Source organism: Cryptomeria japonica, chromosome 6 (assembly GCF_030272615.1).
Source record: "Cryptomeria japonica chromosome 6, Sugi_1.0, whole genome shotgun sequence".
Taxonomy (NCBI): Eukaryota; Viridiplantae; Streptophyta; class Pinopsida; order Cupressales; family Cupressaceae; genus Cryptomeria; species Cryptomeria japonica.
In genome coordinates, this window is record NC_081410.1 from 198,102,725 (window position 1) to 198,122,417 (window position 19,693).

At 37.7% G+C, this 19,693-nt stretch overlaps 1 protein-coding gene across 7 annotated transcripts in view; it reads left to right on the forward strand.

Moving 5' to 3' along the window:
- Positions 1 to 19,693, forward strand: part of LOC131063494 (uncharacterized) — a 101,107-nt gene that overhangs the window by 49,850 nt on the left and 31,564 nt on the right. The gene's annotated exons all lie outside the window — the stretch shown is intronic.

The following is a 19,693-nucleotide window of genomic DNA, read 5'->3' on the forward strand; positions in this document are numbered from 1 at the left end:
CTGGACAAGTTTCAGATGCAAGACTGCAAACTTGCATCCACACCTATGGAGAAAGGGCTGAAGTTGACAGCCAAATCTCTACCTTATTGCTACTAGGCCTGATCTCAATTTTGTAGTGAGCTACATCTCACGCTTCATGACAACCCTCAATGCTGATCATTGGGTAGCAGCGAAGCGTGTGTTACGTTATGTTCAGGGCACTTCTGATTTTGGTCTTCTGTATAGTAGAACTCACGATCCTAGACTAATTGGTTTTACAAACTCAGATTGGGTAGGTTCCGTTGATGACAAAAAATCAACATCTGGGTATGTTTTTAGTTTGGGATCTGGTGCAGTCACATGGACTAGCAAGAAGCAGCAGGCAGTGGCTCTTTCCTCAATAGAAGTAGAGTATTGAGGAACAATTAAGGCAGCTTTCAGGCAATTTGGCTTCGAAGGATGCTTTCAGACATGCAAATGTCTCAAGCAAGTCCCACTCCCCTTTACTGTGACAATCAAGGGGTGCCCAAATTGGCCAAGAATCCAGACTTCCACGAGAGAACCAAGCATGATGAACTTCATTGTCACTTCATTTGGAAGTTGGTTTAAGATGGATCAGTTCAATTGCTGTATGTTCTGACAGAGGATCAAACAATAGATATCCTCACCAAGTCTCTGAGCTCGGACAAGTTTCTAGAATATTGTCAGTAACACATCTTATAGTCTAGAATATTGTCAAATTTAAATATTCCTTGGCTATTCTTGGAGTTTATCTCCAACACTATGGTTGTAATGGTAGAAAAATTTTTGATTTTTGTAATCGAAAAAAGATACCATTGAAAACTTGGGGCTGGGGTGGTTGGCATCTTAGATACCCTTTTGGGTTTGGGTATAGGTTTAGGGCTTTCTATACAGTGGATTTCTTCCCACAGGTTCAGTATGGCTGGGTGTGGCTATACATATATATGAATAAATAAAATACTCATAATTTGCAAAAAGAAAAATACTCATAATTCTTTGATTCAATGATAAATGTCAATACAAAATTGTAATCAATAATCTTCATATTGCTCTTTATCAAGAGCATGAAGGTCAACCTTTTTTCTTTTTCTTTTGAACTACAAGTACCCACAATGTGAGTCCTAGTAGTCATGTATTGATCCTCCCTCATCTAAAGAGACGAAGACAAGTTGTGTGATACAAGCGTATAAGTCGACACACTCAAGTTACAAGAGACATAAGTTGGAATGCATATAGACCAAATCCTCTACATTTTTTGCTGCCAACAGGTTGCACTTAAGTGAGTAGACAAAGGGATATGTGCTTGAATTTCACTTGTTTGAAGAACTCATAGCTTATCAAAATTTAATACAAAGTTAGTACAACATTTGCAATTATAAAACATAATATATGGTAGGAAAGAAAAGTAAATTAAAAAAATTTAGAACTGCATACTTGAGATATAATTTTTATTGCAAGAGGTTCTAGCCTTTCCCCACAGTGGAATGGAAGTTTATTGGCGTGTTGGTGACAAAACCTTAGTTTGTGAGGGTTTCCAACCTGTTTTCAGTAAAACACTTATATCTCCCTCAATACTCAATGGGTTTGAGTCAAACCAATGCCAAAAGGAAGGCAACTCACCCCTCTGCCAAAATCAATGAGTTAGTGCATATTCAGGCCGTACAGAAAAGTACAATTTGCTGCAACGTGATAAAAACAGTAAATTTGCAGGAAAATCAATGGTTTCTTTCTTCAATTCACTTCCAAACTTGAACAACAGTCTTGCCTCGACCCCAAGGAGGCTATTTAAGCATGCACAAACAGTTCCCAACAGTCCCCAACCAATTTTCAAATGGGTGACCGTTGGGTTGCACTTTTACATCTTTCTTTCCAATGAGAACTTGCAAAGTTGCCTAGCAACTTTTGCAAGATTGTGACAACTTTGCTCCAACTTAACCAATTGACCCCATATGACTTGAAAACATCCTAGACATACCTAAAGAGGCCAAATAAGCCTGATTACATCATTATTCAATCCTACTTGACACCTTGTTACCATTTGATCCAATCATGGCAACATTTGCTCATATAGGGCTAATAACTAACATGACTACTTGTTGTGACGTATTCACACATCGCCCCATTGCAAATGGGGACCCCTACTTTTTTTTGTTTTCTAGGTCTTTTAGGGTTTTGTCTATTAGCCTTTGCATGCTGAGTGTTGCCAGAGGGATCACTAAGCTAACAGGCTCTGTTTTAACTAAAGGTGAGTCAGTGGATGCTTCGGGTTAGGGTCATCTTTTAAAGTCTTCCTTAGGACAAAGTTTTGCTCTTGTTGCTAATTGTGTCTTGTTTGAGTTTGAGGAGGTCAATGAAGCTTGGTGAGTGAATATCCTCTTTGAAGGTCTGAGTTAGGTCAAGTTGGTGAGTGATGAAGTCTGAAATGTCATCCTGATCTTCAAATGTCTTGAAATTTGGCTAAGTCTGGAATGTCATCCTGATCCTAAAATTTGACTAAGTCTGGAAAATTTAAGAATCCTCCAAAAACTAGATTTTGCATTATAATTCTTGGAGGTCCGAAACCATTCTCATACATCCTGACAGTATATATGGAATATAACTTAAAGTTATATCTTTCTTCTTTCTTATACTTAAATGTTATATTCCATATATGAATCTTGACGGAGAGACCAAAATGTCAAATTTCGCTCCTGACCCTTCCAAAGGGTCCAAAGCGAATTCCAATTTCGCTCCTGACCCTTCCAAAGGGTCTAGAGCGAATTCCTCTATACGACATTCTACTTCCAAACTTAGAACTAACTCATTCCTAGGCATTATTGAGGGCAAAACACTTGTTTGGAGTGAAGAAATATGAAAATGAAGTCAAGATTTGAGCATAAGGAGGAATTTCGATCCTGACCCTTCCAAAGGGTCCAGAGCGAAATTCATATGAGACCCTTTTTTCTTCACAATACCTTGAAGTGAATGCTAACTTGGACTGGAGGATGATCAGGAGAGGCCTAATAAGTTATATCCAAGCCAAAGAAGGGAGGAAAAAGGTGAAAATGAGCCTAAAATGAGAATTTCGCTTCTGACCCTTCCAAAGGGTCCAGAGCGAAATTCACTTTTCCTCTATTTTGCTCTTTGATATGGCCAAGTTTTGGATTTTTGAGGCATGGTTGAGGAGGCTTTGATGCATATTTGCCTTTGAGAAGAGGTTTGAGGCGATGAAGTGGTAGAAATCAACCCAAAAGGAGAATTTTGCTCTTGACCCTTCCAAAGGGTCTAGAGCGAAATTCCCTATAGGTCCTGTCCTTGGCCTAGGTCTAGAGCGAAATCCTCAGTTTGACCCCCTATCTTGCCTAAAATGATGAAAACGACCTTGTCTTGAGCTAGTTTGATGGTGGATTCACTTAAATGTGGAGAAAGGAGCTTGAATTTGATCAAGTTTGAAGGAGAATTGGATGAAGGAAGTGGAAAACCAACCAAGAATGTGGATTTCGCTCCTGACCCTTCCAAAGGGTCTAGAGCGAAAATCCCCATAGACCTCATTTTCTTCCTTGTTTTGGCCAAGTTCTTAGTTTCTAAGGCATGTTGGAAGGTGGATTGACATGTTTTTGCCTTAGGGAGTGACTCAAAGTGAAAATGTGAAGGATTTTAGCCTAAAATAGAAATTTTGCTCTTGACCCTTCCAAAGGGTCCAGAGCGAAATTCTTGGAAACTCCTATTTTTCTTCTTGGATGAGGTCAAGATAGTGGTTCCTATGGCGTAGGTGCAAGTAGAGTGGTGTATTTTTGCCTTGCAAGGAAGATTGGAGTTGAAAAGATGAAGAGTTAAGCCTAGAATGTGGATTTCGCTCCTGACCCTTCTAGAGGGTCCAGAGCGAAATTCCCCAAAACCTCCCTTTTTTCTCATTTTTGTGCCAAGCCAAGTGTGGGTTAGGGTGAATTAGGATTGGAGATGTCCTTAAGCATGGCTTTGAGTTGCTAGTGATCACCAAATGTGAAGGATTTTGGCCTAGAAGGAGAATTTCGCTCCTGACCCTCCAAAGGGTCCAGAGCGAAATTCTTAAGAGCACCTATTTCCCTTTCAAAACAAGTCAAGTTCTTCGTTTTTATGGCCTGGATAGGAATAGATTGATATGTCCTTGCCCTTTTGAGGTGAATTGAAGTGGAAAAATGTTGAAATAAGGTCAAGAAGGTGAATTTCGCTCCTGACCCTTCCAAAGGGTCCAGAGCGAAATTCCTAAAATCCACCTTTTCCTTTCATTTTTGTGTCAAGCTAAGTGTGGATCAAGGTAGATTGAGCTTGGAAGGACCCCTAGGCATGCCTTGGAATGGATTGTGGCCACCAATGGCCAAGATTTTGAGCTAGGACAAGGATTTCGCTCCTGACCCTTCCAAATGGTCTAGGGTGAAATCCTAAATAGGTCCTGTCCCTGGCCATGATTTTTAGCGAAATTCTCCTTTCTAGCCATTTTGAGGGTCAAGCAAGTGTTGCATGTATGGAAGAGGGATCCAAAGATGAGAGTCCAAGTATAGAGAGTGAAAAGGATAGACCTTGGTGAAGGAAAACAAGCAAGTCAAGAATTTCGCTCCCGACCCTTCCAAAGGGTCCAAAGCGAAATTCTCAATTTCACCTAATTTTCTCATGATGAAGGTCAAGAGATGGATTCCCAGGCCTTGGTGGAGAGAAGACTAGTGTATGCTTGCCTTGGAAGGCATTTTGGAGTAGAGAAATGATAGAATTTGTCCTAGAATGTGAATTTCGCTCTTGACCCTTCCAAAGGGTTCAGAGCGAAATTCTTAAAACCTCTTTTTTGCTCCAATTTCGCATCAAGCCTAGTGTTGATTGAGATTAAAGGCATCCTTAGACATGCATTTGAGCAAGTTGTGGTCACAAAATGTGAAGAATTTGTCCTAAAATGCGAATTTCGCTCCTGACCCTTCCAAAGGGTCCAGAGCGAAATTCCTTATAGGTCTTGTCCTTGGCCAAGGTCCAAAGCAAAATCCTCTCTTTTGGTCTTTTAGGAGGTCAAATCAATGATGTCTTCAGGAGAAAGCAATTCAAAGGTCAAGGGAAGTTCAAGGCAAGGAGATGATGAAATTTGAGCTAAAATGCAAATTTCGCTCCTGACCCTTCCAAAGGGTCCAGAGCAAAATTCTTATAGTGCCTGTCCCTGGGGAGGATCTTGAGCGAATTTCATTCTAATGCCTTTTTGTTGATGATTTAAGCTGAGAAATGCTATGATCGGGAGGAGACCAAGCCAGGATGAGGACGATCTATTCTAGTCCATCCTCATCAAGGACATTCCAAAAGCATAAAGGTGGACTCAAGGTGTTCTAAAGCGTTGGAAGACTACAAGCGTTCAAGAAGTTGCCAAAACCTTCACCTCACCACACTAAGGAACCGCATGATGACAAAGAAAGGAGTTGCCAGCACTTCAAGGCGAGGTTTGCTACTAGAGAAAGAAAACTTGACAGTGAGGAGGCCTCATCAAGCACATGGGAGTAAAGGAGGTACATCATTCATCACGTCAAAGATAGAGGAGGATCAACCAAGACACAAACGTCAGACAAGGTAGCATCCCAGTAATTTTTCCTCTAGTCGGATTGGTCCACCTCAGCATGTCCAGATTCAATGTACCTAATTTATCGAGGACGACACAAACTTCGGTGTACCTATCCCCGCTTCCTATTGGTCCTTACTCCTAGAATGTAATTTTCTAATTGGCTAAGGAAGTTTGTTGTAACAAACCCTAATTAGGGTTTCTATCCTGTAATCCTAGCCATTGATTCTACGTCAATCAGAGCCGTTAATTTGTAAAGGGCTCTCTATATAAAGCCTTGGCTCCTCATTTGTAAAGGTTAATAGTTAATAGTTAGAGATTAGTTAATAGTTAGGAATTAGCAAAAAGAGATAGAGATAGCATTTTAGAGTAGAGTAGAAAGAGAAGGCAAAGATTGTTGCCAATATGTTGTTGCAAAAGACATGTAAACTTCATTGAAGGAATGGTGAATTCTATGTGTCGATTCTACAATTTGCATGGTCTCTATACTTCTCAAATTTGATTTCATGTTATTAGGTGAATGGAAGAAATTTGTATGATCAACGGTGAAATTCGTATATCCATACTACTAGCGGTTTGTTGATTGCAGACTTGCCTTGCGTTGTCAACTGGAATCATTCAGCTTAAGCTTAACTTCAATTATCACTTCTTCATTGATATGCATCAACTTGACGGTGTCCATGCTTGTAGCGGTGATCTAAACATCATAAAGCTTTCCTCAGAAGATCACACTAATCTTGTAGAGATGATCCTAGGAGGTCAAAGCAAGACTTAGTTAGAATTTCATCAAAGGTCATTCATTGCTCTTACGTTCTTAGCATTAGAAATAGATCCCGTTCCAACCCTTATCCTTTTTTCCTTTTTTCAAAATCAAGGGCTGGTGAAATTCCACGTTCTAGTAATATCCAAAGCAAATTAGACGCTCAGGTCATCGAGTGTAAGTCCCCTTGTGATTCCAGCAAAATCACATCATACCGTGAGAAGCGTATCCACACGTAGAGACCCTACATATCAGAACCTTGGAGTTACTCCGACTGATCCTTCGGCGAGATCTTCAGTAGTCGGGAAACTTTGTTCAAGAGAGGATAAGGTACCTTTAGGTATTTTATTTTGTGTTTGGTCGTGTACAAAAGACACATCAACACTACTCAAGTGAGTTCAAACTCATTACAAATGGTCCATAGGAACTTATTACAGCAAAACATGACCAAAACATGACATGAGACATGTAAAACAACTTAACAAGCCTCATGGAGGCATGGCAACCATTGGGTGCCCCTGCACCAATCTCATTGTAGTTCATGTCACTTGGCTGAAAACTCTTAAAGGTGGCTCTTGCCTCCTCATGACCTTTGATAGAGAGTGTGCAACCGCCAATTTCTTGTGGGAAAGATTTGTGCTAGGTCCTTTGCTGCTGCTGTGGTGCTTTTGTTCCCACACCTCTAATGGTATAGTTTTGAGAGGATTGGCTAGGTGTACTAGTCTCCCATGTCAGTGATTCAGAGGACGTATATGATGGGAATATTGTCATTGATGCCAAAATAGTGATACTCAGAAATATATGTATACAGTAAATAGCCAGTTGAAAGACTGTAAATGAAGATATCTTATCAGTTTTGGAAGACGATATAATTCTTTTTAGATCATGGATGGTGAAATCAGGAGTATACATATACACAGATTTCAGATATTCTTACAGCATATACAAGTCCAAAATTTGAAGAACAGAAACTCAGGTGTATACGTTATTGAAGGATAAAGTTCACTCACACAGATATGGTCGACTTTATGAAACAGTTGACTACATTCATGATTGAGACGGTAACAAGGATAGTGACTCAAAAAGCACACACAACAATAAAAGAAACACTATGGACAACGATCATGCACATGGATAGCATTAGGACAGCTCACATAAATACAGATATACAATCTCTAATATAGCTACAGATTATATTTTCTTTTGGCAAGTCATATCTATACTCGCAGACCATACATCAGAGAGAACACATACAGAAATATATATCGTGTGGATTACCAAAAGATGGATTGTGAACAGTGAATAAGAGATCGTGGTTTTGTGGATTTGTTGTTTAGTCAATATGTAATACACAAGAATATGTCACAGATGTTTCTTCAAAGAATACGGAAATAATATATGGTCAAAGGCAATGCTGAAAACCATTAAGAAATCGACTCAAGTAAGAGCGGTGATGTCTATGACAGAGCTATGTTCTTGCAAGGAAGAACGTAAATTCAAAAAATGATCCAGATTTGATGGTTATAAGAAATACTAGGTAACAGTAACTTAAATATGCATAAGAAAAGTCAGCGCTTACACTTGTACATCGTCTCAAGTTATAAGAAATGAGTAGCGATTTTATTAAACAATGAAGAACAGATTAAATAAAGAATTATAACAGCGATCAGTTATGACTGGTAAAAATTATAAATGATCTGTTACTATTCAGACAACCCACTTCATGATCCGTAGATAAATTAAAAAGGTGATGTCTTTATACAGCCAAGGTGGTAGAGGAGACATAATAAAAAAACTCTTGTCGAATCTCTTGAACAACCGATTACAATAGAAGAAGAACAATTTAAATGAGGAACATGAAGCGACGATTATGAAGTAATAATTGTAGTGGCCGATTCTCTTCAACATGAGAAATAAATTTAGTATCTTCAAAAGTAACCAATCTTATGTTATAAGTCATGAAGTCATTGATCATGAAGTCATTAACCAAGCAAATAACTTTTACGTTAAAAAAAAAATGATCTGGATGATGACGAATAAGCAGCAAGTGATTTGCAAGGTGGCAGTTTTAATTAATAAACAAATGATTACTTTGTCATATATAATAAATCATGGAAGGCAGTGAACTTTTCAAAGAAGGAGACGTGTTTTGATTATAAGTTATGATTTCTATAATGGAATTTGTTTATTAAAAAAACTACATGCTAAAAGTTACGTCTTTTTCTAAGAGACACAATCCTTGTAAAGAGATATATGAAAGATATAAAGCGTAAGTAATAAAAAATGAGGTAGGTGTGTGTTGTAGCGTTGGCAAGGTGTATGATGCTGGAAATATAATAAGTTGCTGACAGAATAGAGTGTGTAATTCTGTAAATATAATCAGACACAAGAGTGTGTGTGTGAAGATCAATCATACACAAGAAAATATACGAATATGTATATGCAGATATAAAAGAGATTTATGAAGACTCCATGTACAGATTTGTGAATATTCTATGAGTATATTTGTGAAGACTTTATGAAGCAGAGTTTAGCAGACTTATGAAGCATTTAGATTTATAAGAGTTTATAATCAGTTTTTGTGACAGATTCATGATCAGCATTGTAACAGTTTGAAAAAGGAAATTTGAGAAGAATATAATCCATCATTAGTTGGTACAACAACATTGTAAAGGTGAAAATCAGATATATGTGAAGTGGGTTGGTGCTCACAAAAGTGGGAGTTGGTGCTTCCAGTGGGTTGGTGCTCACAAAACAGAATTAGGAGGTTGGTGCTCACAAACATTGTTAAAGAAATATAAATATACAATATTCATTTTAGTGGTTTTCTCCCTCATTGGGTTTCCACTCAAATTCTTTTGTTATTGTATTTATGTGCATAATTGTCTTGAATAACTTAATCATATTAAATTGAAAAGTTTCATTATACTGATTCACCCCCCCCCTCTCAGTATAATCGTGTGCTCTTCAGTATAGATAAGGCAATTAGATGGTTCCAATATCAAGGCTCATTTGATGGTTGCTCATAATGAATCTAGGTCGAGGGCCTTAAATAGACCTTTGAGGGGTTCTTTCAACCCTTCCATGAAAAGGAACATTAGGTGCTTCTTTGATACATTAGGTACCATCACTGCTATCCTCTAAAATTCAGCCATGTATTCTTCCATTGAGCCTTGGTGGCACAGTTGTCCAAGCTCCTTGAAGTGCTCTTTGGGCGCTTGCCTCTAAAATCTATTTTCTAATCTCTCATAAAATTCCTCATAGATAGTGATATGGCTGTGCTTGAGTCGCTTTGAACTTTGAAGGTGAAGGACAATGGGCCAATGAAAAAAGTGTGTAGCTTTTGAATGCACACTCTAGTTGAGGTTTCGTTGAATCCATCAAATGAAGGGATGGAGATTTTTCTGAACCTTCTCTGGAAGTCTTTGAGGCCTAGTTGAAGGGGTATTACTTATATTTTTAGTTTTAAATTTTGTCTTGTGCAAAAAATATATGAAAGTAATAAATAGTTGACATTTTGCACTCTTTACCCCATATTGTGTATGTAGCATTTTTGTCTTAAGTGCAAAAATATATGAAATTAATAAATACTTAAAATTTTGAACTCTTTACCCCATGTTCTGTATGTAGCACATCCAAATCTTCTTCCTGTTGTCCATCTGTGTCTTCCTCTTGCATCGCTGCTTCTTTTTTGGCAAAATATGACCTTGGGTAAACCTGCACCTGTTGCTGACTTTGCTAGGATGTTCTGATTCATGGCTTTTAGATGAAGATGCTTCTTGTGTCACATTCCCTAGAGGTGTAGTAGTTTGATAGGCCTCTTTACCCTGTCGATTTGAGTGAGCAGCTTGATGAGCTGTTGCTGCCCATCTTTTAGAACCATTGTAATGTCCTTCAAAGATTTCATCACCTTGATAAATTCTTATTCTTTATCATCACTTGACATCTGTTTTTGTTGTTCCCTTTGTTGATTTGATGTTTTTCTAACACTTTATAACATGTGGTATAGAAGTTTGAAAGTTTTGTTAATTTTATTTTCTTTCCCACTAGCTTACAAGATTATAGCTCTGATAGCACTAAAATGTTCTAACTAAAAGTATGAAGAAAACAACTTAGAAAATGCCAACAACATGAATATATTATTTATTTGATATTTCTTGACATTACACAGTTACAAACAAAAAATAAAAATATGATATGATGCACTGGAGTGTCTAACACACAAATTTGAGTTGTAGAACATTTTTGGTGCCCTACAAATGATAAGAAATCACCTTGCTGGCTCTAGATGTCCTGTACAATATGCACAGGTCCCGCTGTTGAGGGTTTTTGCCCCCAAGGCTGTAACAGATCTATAAACTTGAGTGGTAACGCCCTGAATTTTTAGGCTGTTGCAGAATATTTCTTTTTCTTGTAGCTGAAGATGGAGTCTGTTTTTGTTTTCAATTTCAAACTTAATATCCTTAGTCTGGGCGATCCAACAAGTGTTGGGAATTAAGTCCACGTTTATTGTTAATTAACTGATCAATCACTCCCCAGATTTCAGGGAGTCGATTGACTGCATAACTCCCAATGTAGCTGCATGTAACTGAAACTAACTACTTAGTTTGCTGAGATAATTGACAACTAATTGAAACTAACTTGCCTTAATTCAGTAGAAGACTTAAGATTGAAGATTAAGTGTTTATTCGACATAACTACCAAATGTGATGTAACTAGTGACAAGATGTTGATTTCTGACTACTTGTTGACGAAAATTCCACTCGGTGATCAGATTGAAAATGGGGCATTACAAGACCTTCCCTTTTGAGATTGCTTGTCCTCAAGCTTGACAAGGCTTAGGGATCGAGGATATCAACCCACCCCTAAGCCACATCGTCTTTTTGGAGATGGAAGACCTATTACCATACCTAGTCATGATACCTAATAATTTCTCAAATTTTTACAGCCCAGATTGTCATTCCCACCAAATTTTAAATATAGATATGTGGCCATTGTTGTTAGACAGCTTCAGCAAAACTTCTTAGTGTAGCAAGATTTTTAGAAGCTTTCATGGGGAAATCTTCTAATTCATTCTTTAGAAAGTTAGACCCTTGATTGCTTTAAAATTATTTTGAAATTTCTAAAATCTTAATCCATTAGCAATCAACTGAAAATGTAACTGTGAAATTTGATCAATACATAACTTGTTGGTTTTGGTAGCTAGGTCGGATCCCTTTTGGGGGCCGACCTACTACACAAATATCGAATGGCCCGTCGGCCTTGATATTTGTATATCTCAGCGATTATTTCCTATATTTAGCAGGCCCTATTTGGGCATAGCATTCATGTAATTTTAATAGGGCATGACCTATTTGATGCAACTTGCTTAAGGCAAGACCTAAGTTATAACGTGTGAATATCTATTTTGTATTATTGTAATTTGGTGCTAAATTATATGTGGCCGACCTTTGTGTATGATCCCATATAAAAGAAAGGTGACTTGTAGTCACAAGGGTATTCAAGTTGTAAGCAAAATTCATCTCTGATTCTGCGAGTTCCTTCAGCAGCGAATTAGATCTTCCAGTCAGTGAATTGTTTCCAGGTTAGGCGAATATCTTGCTAGGTCAGCTGAAGTCATTCTAGGTTGCCTAACCTGCTATAGGCTACCGAATCTGCTATAGGACATTGAATCCTTGAGTTAGCTGTGCGACATCTTCCAAGTGCAAGCTGTAAATGTTTTCTATTTTCTATTCAATGAGCAAGATATATAATGTTATTGTATCTTTCATGTTATAGTTAATTCACTATATAATAAGTCTGATTATTATATGGTATGTAGCAGATGGAGAAAGAGCATTTATTAATTTCGATGTTCTTCCCACATTTCACTGATCGATATATATATATATATATATATATATATATATATATATATATATATATATATATATGCAAATAAAGGAGATCAAGCAATACCTTGACCGGTCATGTCTATTAGACATGACCGATCAAGATATTACTTGATTGTGCCTCTTCAAACCATAATCGTGTTAACCGATACCAATCGGTGTGTATGCAATTAACAAATTAACCGATACCAATTGGTGTGTATGCAATTAACAATAAACCCGATACCAATCGGTATTCTGTGCATTACGTTTTGTAACCGATGTTAATCGGTATTTAGGCATTGGTTAAGAACCCGATTGTTAATTGGGATTTATATGCAAGGTTATATATATGAATCGAGGAATACGATCACAGCAAGATCGTATATATGTGAATATCTACATAAGTTTTGAGTTATCATGCATACGATTATTGGTATAAGCTAAAACTGAAAATAACATATCGAAGAGTAATTATAATAATCATCAGACAAAGGAATGATAACTGAAGTCTTATCATAGTCTATCGATGAGATAGATGATTGAATGAGAGACTTCGTTTATCTTTTATTCAATCATTTATCTTACCGAGGCTATCATGTACCAACACTCCCTCTTAGCTAGGGAAGATAAATGAAAGACAACATATCTAGCATCACATTTCTCATGATGGTCTTATAATCTTACTCTCTAAGGAATCATATCACCTAGACATGTGACATGAAGTATCATCAATCATATGATACAGGAAATCACATCACCTAAGCACGTGACATGAAGTATCACCTAAATGCGTGATACAAAAGTTCATCACATCAACTTGTGATGACAAGATATCACCTAAGCACGTGATATCAGTATTGCCTAAACACGCAATACTTGAGAATAAACACACGAGAATAGTTAAATTCTCAACTTATCCAAGTTGTGGTATGTGCACTAACATTTTATCCAAATGTTTTACCACAACACAATCATGGCACATCCATGGCATACCAGAGATCCAACATGATAACTGGTTTGAACATCATAAGATCGTCACCTTATAATGTCTACATACAAGTGTTCATTATCTGAGAGATTGTCACCTCTTAGACATGAACACAGGGGGTTAAACCCATAAAAGTCCTAACATGACAAAGAAGTTTACACATAAAACATCTTAATAAGTATAGGAGTACAAAGCAAATTAAATTTCAATCATACCAAGACCTTTTCTGAAGTGCTCAACTTTCACCCTTGAAAGTGGTTTGGTAAGAATATCTGCTGTCTGATCTCCTGTACAAATGTATTCTAACTGGATCACATTCCTATCTGCCATGTCTCGTACATAATGATATGGAATCTCAATATGTTTGGATCTGTCATGAAACACCGGATTCACTGAAAGTTTTATACAACTTTGGTTGTCGCAATGAATAACTGTAGGCTTCATTGGTTCATCGAATAACCCCACAAGCAGCTTCCTAAGCCATACTGCCTCTCGAGCAGCCATGGAGGCTACAATGTATTCGGCCTCAGTGGAACTCTGTGCTACCGATCACTGTTTTTTGCTAATCCACAATATCATGGCTGATCCCAAACTGAAACAACATCCTGAGGTGCTTTTCCTGTCAGTTACACTTCTAGCCCAATCTGAATCCGTGAATCCGTGTAAATCTATTTCAACTCTCTCATATTTGAGACCAAGTTTTAGGGTACCTTGTAGATATCTCATGATATGTTTTACTGCTACCAGGTGTATCTCCTTTGGTTCACACATAAACTGACTCAAGGCATTCACTGCATAACAGATATCTGGTCTCGTATTTACAAGATACAACAGGGACCCAATCATTTGCCTGTATAGAGTAGGAATCTGAGGGTTGTGATTCTGCTGCTGCTTCCTTAAGTTTATGAAGGTTTGTTTCCATTGGAGAGGTCATGGGTCTGCAGTTTAGCATTCCAAATCTCTTCAAAATGTCCAAGGTATATTTACCCTGGTTTAGTATAATGCCATCGGAATTCTGCCATACTTCCATACCTAGGAAGTAATGAAGGAGTCCCAAGTCCTTCATGTCTATGAGGTGACCTTTTCTTATAATTAACAAATCATCAACATATAAAATCAATATCAACATATCACCTTTGTCTTGTTCATAGTAGAGATTTGGATTTGCATCATTCTTTGAGAAGCCTAGCCCTGAGAGATAAGTGTCAATTCTTTCATACCAGGCCCTGGGAGCTTGTTTAAGCCCATAAAGAGCTTTCTTGAGTTTACATACATGAGATTCTACATCATGAATCTCAAACCCTTCAGGTTGCTCTAGGTATACTTCTTGTGCAATCTCTCCATTAAGAAATGTTGTCTTTACATCCATCTGATGTACTTTCCATCCTTTTGCTGCTGCAATGGCTAAGATTGTTCTTACTGAGGTATATCTGGCTACAGGTGCAAAGATTTCTTCATAATCAATTCCTTCCTTTTGTGAGAACCTTTTGGCTACAAATCTAGCCTTGTGTTTCTCAATGCTGCCATCTGCAGCATGTTTGATTTTGAAGAGCTATTTGGAGGTGACAACAGATTTTCCAGCTGGCCTAGGAACAATCTCCCAAACATCATTTTTCATAATGGACTGGTATTCATCAGACATGGCATTCTTCCATACTTGATGTTTAAGTGCATCTGATAAATTAGTAGGTTCAGCATTTGAAAGATTATTCATGAGAGCAACGTAGTTGGCAAGTTTGTTAGGCCTTTTGCTTTCTCTGAAAGTTCCTGAAGGGGTAGTATACTTCTAAGCTTCTTCTACAGTTTTGGTGGCCCATAGTGGTCTTTTCTTGAAATTTTCTCTAGGTGGGTTTTAAGTTTCACCTTCGTTTTCCTCAAGACTCTCCCTCTGAAGCTCAGGAGCAGGGTCTTCATCTATGCTAGGGGTAGGGATATAGACTTCAGGTTCTATTGAGCTTTTGGCTCTTTTGAAGGCTAAGTCTTCTTCAAAGATTACATCCCTACTCAGCTCAATATTCCTCTGACCAGGTATATAGATTCTGTAGGCCTTGGAGGTTTCACTATATCCTACAAGTATTCCCCTTTTTCCAGAAGGCTCTAATTTTAATCTTTTCTCCTTAGGTACATGAATATAGACAGGGCACCCAAATATCCTAAAGTGGCTGATATCTGGCTTTGTTTTAGTAAAGACTTCCTCAGGGGTTTTATCTTCAAGATGGGAGTGAGGACATCTATTTTGTATATATACAGCAGTGCTGGTTGCTTCTGCCCAAAGATTGGTATTTAGATTCTGATCAAGAATCATGGCTTTGGCAGCTTCTACAATTGTCCTATTTTTCCTCTTAGCTACCCCATTTTGTTGAGGATTATAAGGTATAGTAAGCTCCCTCTTAATCCCAACATTTTTACAAAAATCTTTAAACAAATCTGAGGTGTATTCCCCCCCATTGTCAGTTCTTAAGGTTTTAATTTTATTTCCTGAGTAGTTTTCTGTTAGTGATTTAAATTCCTTAAATCTATTAAGGATCTCTTCTGATTCTTTACATTTCAGAAAATAGATCCAAGTTTTCCTAGAGTAGTCATCAACAAATATTACATAATACAAAAATCCCCCTAAAGAAGGTACGGACATAGGTCCACATACATCAGAATGAACTAACTCTAAAACTTTGCTTGTTTTCCTAGTACTATTTTGAAAAACACCCTTAGCATTTTTACCTAGGGCACATCCCTTGCATGCCCCTGAATGATATTGCTTTAACTTAGGTAGGCCTGTGACAAGGTTTCCCATTGATGATAAAGCTCTAAAATTCAGGTGACCTAGTCTTCTATGCCAAACTTCATTAGCATCTGTAGTTTCATGGATTAGGGCTAGGTTGGGCTCTGTGCATAGCTCATACAAGTAGCCTTGTCTTTGACCAATGGTTATAGATGAATTCTTTGGCCAAGCCAACACTTTGTTGTCCATGAAGGTCACTCTGTACCCATTATCCTCTAGTGCTGATATAGAGATTAGATTTCTCTTGATGCCTGGGACATATAGTACTCCTTTAAGTTGCAATGATACGCCTGACTTCAGTTTGATGGTGCAGGTTCCAACTCCTCTGACTGGATGTGTGGAGTCATCTCCGATAGTCTCTTCCTCATCATTCTCCTTTATCACGGAGTCTAGCACTTCTCTAAACCTTGTAATGTGTCTGGATGAGCCACTGTCGATCACCTAGGAGTTAACCTTGTTTGATGCTTGGTTTGTAAGTGCTGAGTAGAATACATACTTCTCGGAGTCATCTTCCCCTTTAGATTTTCCTGCTTTGGCAAATGTGGCTTGTTGTTTGGCTCTTTCCGGACATTTGTCAACATAGTGTCCGAATTTGTCACATCTGTAACATTGGATATGAGAGAGATCCTTCTGGGAGATATTCTTGCCTTGACGAGCTTTCCTTTTCCTAAATTGTTTCTTCTTGCTTTTCTTATTGGAGTTTGTATTTAGGACTTGGAGATCTTCATCTATATTCTTTTGTTTGATCCCTTTCTTATTTAACCTTGATTCTTCTTGGAGACAGTCTGCCCTTAACCTTTCAAACTTTGAAAATTTAGCCCCTGCATTGATGCCACTTGGACGAATGTTTCCCATATACTAGGCAACCCATCTAGAGCAATGAGTGTTAATTCTTTGCTTTGGATCTCATATCCAAGGGTTGCTAGCTCATCCCTTAGGGCTGATATCCGCATGAAGTAGGCATTGACTGACTCCCCTTTGAACATGTTGTAGGTGTTTCATGTTTCCTTATGATAGGCATAATATTATGCCTCACCCCATCAACTATGATTTTGATGGCCTTTTCATATCCCTCTATCCATGTCGCTTTGTCAGGTTCAGTCTCAGGTTCTGTGGTTTCAGCTTTTACAAATGATTCAACTTTATTTTCTCTTAGAATCATCTTGATTCTGAACTTCCATGCTGAGAAATCATCGCCTCCTCTGAGTCTATCTTTGAATCTGATAGTGCTTACCATTTGGAGAAATGTGATGTTGGATATATTCTTGACTTGAATTTAACACAAAATTGAAGAGCCGCAGGTTCAATTTTAACTTGGCTCTGATACCATGTAAATGTTTTCTATTTTCTATTCAATGAGCAAGATATATAATGTTATTATATCTTTCATGTAATAGTTAATTCACTATATAATAAGTCTGATTATTACATGGTATGTAGCAGATGGAGAAAGAGCATTTATTAATTTTGATGTTCTTCCCACATTTCACCGATTGATATATATATATATATATATATATATATAAAGGAGATCAAGCAATACCTTGACCGGCCATGTCTATTAGACATGACCGATCAAGATATTACTTGATCGTGCCTCTTCAAACCATAATCGTGTTAACCGATACCAATCGGTGTGTATGCAATTAACAATAAACCCGATACCAATCGGTATTCTCTGCATTACGATTTGTAACCGATGTTAATCGGTATTTAGGCATTGGTTAAGAACCCGATTGTTAATCAGGATTTATATGCAAGGTTATATATATACGAATCGAGGAATACGATCACAGCAAGATCGTATATATGTGAATATCTACATAAGTTTTGAGTTATCATGCATACGATTATTGGTATAAGATAAAACCGAAAATAACATATCGAAGAGTAATTATAATAATCATCAGACAAAGGAATGATAACTGAAGTCTTGTCATAGTCTATCGATGAGATAGATGATTGAATGAGAGACTTCATTTATCTCTCATTCAACCTTTTATCTTACCGAGGCTATCATGTATCAACACAAGCTCAATCCATCAGCAAATCATAGTCTTTCGAATTATCAGATTTCCACAATCCATAATGATAAATCTATAGTTGCTTCTGGATTTGATTGTGTGACTTTATTTGCATCAACGTTTCAGATCACACTCTGTGATCCATCATCAGGATGTTTAGAGAATGCCAGGATAAGAATGAATCTGAATTGCTGACTAAGACCAACTCAAGGCAATATAAGAAAGAACCAAGCACGTGCACCAAGGAGTGGGATAATAAAAATACAATAAATAAGAAAGATAAAATACCATAAAAACAATGAAATAATAAGACAAGGAGACAAAGAACACTAAAAAGACAACAAAAACCAAATACAAAGTACAAACCAAAAAATAATAAGAAAATACCAAAAGGAGAAACCTATCACAAAATACATATACATAGATATATTCAAAAATGAATAAATGGATATACATACATGCATTTGTATATATATATATATATATGGGGTAAATGTATATAATCATAATTATTATGATTATATACATTTGAAAAAACAAATACAATACTAAATTAATGCGATTATTAAAAGCAAGCATGAAAATTGAAGCAAACAAAAATACATACATACATTATTAAATATATACACAAGCTAACCTACCTATATATATATATATATATATGGGGTAAATGTATATAATCATAATTATTATGATTATATACATTTGAATAATCAAATACATTACTGAATATGTGATTATTAGAAGCAGGCAAGAAAATCAAAGCAAACATATATACATACATACATTATTAAATATATACATTGTATGAATATAATGTATATATATATATATATATAAAGGGAGGGATGGATAAAGAAATAAAAAGTGTAAGACTACGAAGCAACAAAAAACATCTAGTGGAACAAAGGGGGGGGGGCAAGGGGAAGACGACCACAAGAGCGACAAAGAAGAGAAGGGAAGGGAGGGTAGCTAAAGGAAAGGACCACAAGAAGAAGAAGAAAGACAAAAACCAAACAAAGGGGGTGGGGGGGGGGGGGAAGGGGCGAGAAGGAGAGGAGGAAGCATGCGGGGGGAAAAAGGGAGGGGAGGGGGTGAGAAAGGACACAAGAGGGGAGAAGGAGAGGGGCAGGGGGAAGGAGGAACGATCCAAGGAAAGAAAGAAAGAGGAGCTCAACCCGGAGGACAATTGAGGCCATTGATGAAGGACAAAAGGGGGGACCAAGAAGGACTTAAACCCCATCCCTCATCGCGGTTGAGGTTGATGGGGTGATTGCTAATTTCTATGGCCTCCTTTAGTTTCCTTTTGTAGAAGTTGTCCTCCTTGGAAACAATCTGAGCATTTTCCAAACAAATGTGGTGTTTGGTGGAGGAGGAATGCTCTGCTAAGGCCGATTTGTGGACTCGATCATGCTTGATGTCAGCACTATGTTCTTTAAATCTGGTGTAGAAAGAGCGGCCTGTTTCGCCTATGTAGGGAACACCACAAGAACAAACCACTTTGTTCACACCCGATTTTGAACGAATATCCTTGGAGTCTTTAAGAGGGGGGATCTTATTGTTGGTGTTGGAAACAAGCCACACCCGGACCGATGATGGACTGGTCCAAGAGGTGCCAGTAGCTCAGTGGTAGAGCACTCCAGCAGCATATGGAAGGTCCTAGGTTCGAGTCCTAGCTGGTCCATGTCTCAACATGGTATCAGAGCCAGGTCTAGGCTAGG